Below are 3,115 nucleotides of genomic sequence, written 5' to 3' on the forward strand. Positions count from 1 at the left end.
CTCCAAACTCTGGTCAGTAGGGGAAGCAGTCCCGTTGGCTCTGCATGAAGAGCTGCTGCGCTGAGACGCTGGCAAAACCGCTGCGGTGGCCACAAGAGTCGCGCTGGTGACCCGTGGGGCTCCTCCACTGGGAATCGGCTAATCGGTGAGTGACGAAAATTCGTCTAAAAGTGTGGCGTCGTCTCGTTCTCTGAGCTTTCACTGGGAGCTACAATCCTGAGCTGTTAGTGGTCGGCCATCTTGGATCCGACAGAATCACCTCTTATAGGCCCCACTTTTCAACACTGCCAGGCTAAGGAAACGATCCGAAATCCAAGTAATGTTTTCTGATGGGCTTGCAAACATAGGCAGAGCTAAGACTGAGGTGAAGCAGAGGCTACACCAGACACAGTAACCTGAAAAGTCAGGGCTGTGGAGTGGGGTGGATCAGCCCTGGAATCTCAGTTTGCCAATTACGGGAATTATTAACTCAGGCCAGACATTTAAACTCCTTGACCTTCATTTTTCCACATTTCCTAATCTTAAAATGCAGAACAATGATAATGAATCTTCCTCAGAGTTGTTAGAAGGATCAAATGTGATATGGGATAGCTTCCATGCAGAGTAAAGTGGATGGCATGGAGTGGGTGTTCAATAACTGATAGCTATTAACCAGGAAATACAGTTTTATCTAATTAGGGTAGAAGAAGCCCTGTGGTAGCCGGGTGCAGAGGCTCATGCCTGTAATCCTAGCACTTTGAGAGGCCAAGGTGGGTGGATCACCGGAGGCCAGGAGTTCAAGACCAGCCTGGCCATCATGGTGAAACCCCATCTTTTAAAAAAAAAAAAAAAGAGGCACTTTTTTTGTGAGTGGTTTGACCTCAGACGCTGAAACTAAATAGGCCTCAGTCCAAGGCTCACAAAAGGGATGCAGGTGACAGTGGTGAGGGTCATACCATGGGAGGCTAGGTCTTAGACACCAGGGTGACCCCTAAAGCCCAGAAAGGATGAGGGGACACAGAGGAGCACAGCCATGGGTTGAGTCCAAAATGTAGGTCCTCAACTGAAACACCTCTAATTCCTTTGATTTCCCCCAAAGAGCCCTCAAAGCTGTACAGCTTTTAGGTAGCTCCTTTTATAGGCATTTCCCTCTCTCCTCCAACTCTGTTTTCCTTGGTTATGTTTCATGTTGACCAAACTTTGTGCTGAAAGTTCTGAACGTTTACTTTCTGCTTCCTGGATAGTATAAAGCCTTATTCCAGAAAGAGAATATAAATCTTTTTGTTTTTCTGGGAGGAATGAGAGGAATCTAGATTTCTTTACAAAAGTAAGGCAGCTCTCAGGCTGGGCGCGGTGGCTCACGCCTGTAATCCCAGCACTTTGGGAGACCGAGGCGGGTGGATCACAAGGTCAAGAGATCGAGACCATCCTGGCCAACATAGTGAAACCCTATCTCTATTAAAAGACAAAAATTAGTTGGGCATGGTGTTACACACCCGTAGTTCCGGCTACTTGGAAGGCTGAGGCAGGAGAATTGCTTGAACCCATGAGGTGGAGGTTGCGGTGAGCCAAGACAGTGCCATTGCACTCCAGCCTGGCACTTGGCAACAGAGCAAGACTCTGTCTCAAAAAAAAAGTATGGCAGCTCTCTTGATCACCTCATCATGTAAGATTTATCCCCACACTCCCAAGATCGTACCTTTTTATTTTATTTTATTTTGAAACAGGGTCTCACTCCATCACCCAGGCTGGAGTGCAGGAGCACAATCATGGCACACTACAGCCTCAATGTCTCATGCTCAAATGATCCTCCCACCTCTGCCTCCTGAGTAGCTGGGACTACAGGCACACACCACCACACCTGGCTAATATTTTTATTTTTTTGTAGAGACAGGGACTCCATATGTTGCCGAGGCTAGTCTCAAACTCCTGGACTCAAGCAATCTTCCGACCTCAGCCTCCCAAAGTATTGGTCATGAGCCACCACGCCCGGCCTAATACTACCTTTAAATGCTTTATGAATCTATATACTTCTTTAGACTTCACTATTATCACTATCTTTCAAAATGCCTTCATCTTTTGCTAGACCATTAGTCATCTCACTGGAGTCTTCATTTCCACTTGTGCCCATGCCCATCCTCCATTTTCAGCTAAGGAATACTGCATTATAAAAACCAAAATTTGGGCCGGGCACGGTGGCTCATGCCTGTAATCCTTTGGGAGGCCAAGGTGAGCGAATCACAAGGTCAGGAGTTCGAGACCAGCCTGGCCAATATGGTGAAACCCCATCTCTACTAAAAATACAAAAGTTAGCTAGGCGTGGTGGCACGCACGTGTAGTCCCAGCTACTCGGGAGGCTGAGGCAGGAGGATTGCTTGAACCTAGGAGGCGGAGGTTGCAGTGAGCCAAGATCGTGCCACTGCACTCCAGTCTGGGTGACAGAGTGAGACTCCATCTCAAGAAAAAAAAAAATTGAACACATCTTCCCCTGGCTTAAAAAATTTCTAATAATTCTCTTCCTGCCATCTTGGCTCCTGTGGAGGCCTGCTGGGAACAGGAATTGTTAAAGGAACTATGTCTGGAAGGCTGTGATTCAAGGACATTTTTGCCAGCTATAAGCGGGGTCTCCAGAACCAAAGGGAGCACACAGCTCTTCTTAAAATGGAAAGTGTTTATGCCCAAGATCAAACAATTACATTTGGGCAAGAGATGCACTTACGTATACAAAGCAAAGAAAAACAGTGACTCCTGGTGGCAAACCTAACAAAACCAGAGTCATCTAGGGAAAGGGAACTCAGGCCCACAGAAACAGTGACCTGGTTTATGCCAAATTGCAAAGTGATCTTCCTGCTAAGGTTACTGGACACAGAATCCGAGTGATGCTGTACCCCTCAAGGATTTAAACTAATGAAAAGTCAATAAATAAATGTGGATCTGTGCTCTTCTATTTTTATTAAGTAGATTTTAAAAACTACCTTTAAAAAATTTCTTTTTTTTGCCGGGCACGGTGGCTCATGCCTGTAATCCAAGCACTTTGAAGGCCAAGGCGGGCGGATCACCTGAGGTCAGGAGTTGAAGACCAGCCTGACCAACATGGTGAGACACCTGTCTTAAAAAACATAATGATAATAAATTA

The 3,115-nt window shown here is 46.3% G+C and overlaps 1 pseudogene; it reads left to right on the forward strand.

Moving 5' to 3' along the window:
• The first annotated feature begins 2,490 nt into the window (after positions 1-2,490).
• Positions 2,491-2,882, forward strand: LOC108590302 (large ribosomal subunit protein eL33 pseudogene; annotated as a pseudogene).
• The last annotated feature ends 233 nt before the right edge of the window (positions 2,883-3,115 follow it).

This window comes from Callithrix jacchus, chromosome 1 (genome assembly GCF_049354715.1).
Source record: "Callithrix jacchus isolate 240 chromosome 1, calJac240_pri, whole genome shotgun sequence".
NCBI classification, from domain to species: domain Eukaryota; kingdom Metazoa; phylum Chordata; class Mammalia; order Primates; family Cebidae; genus Callithrix; species Callithrix jacchus.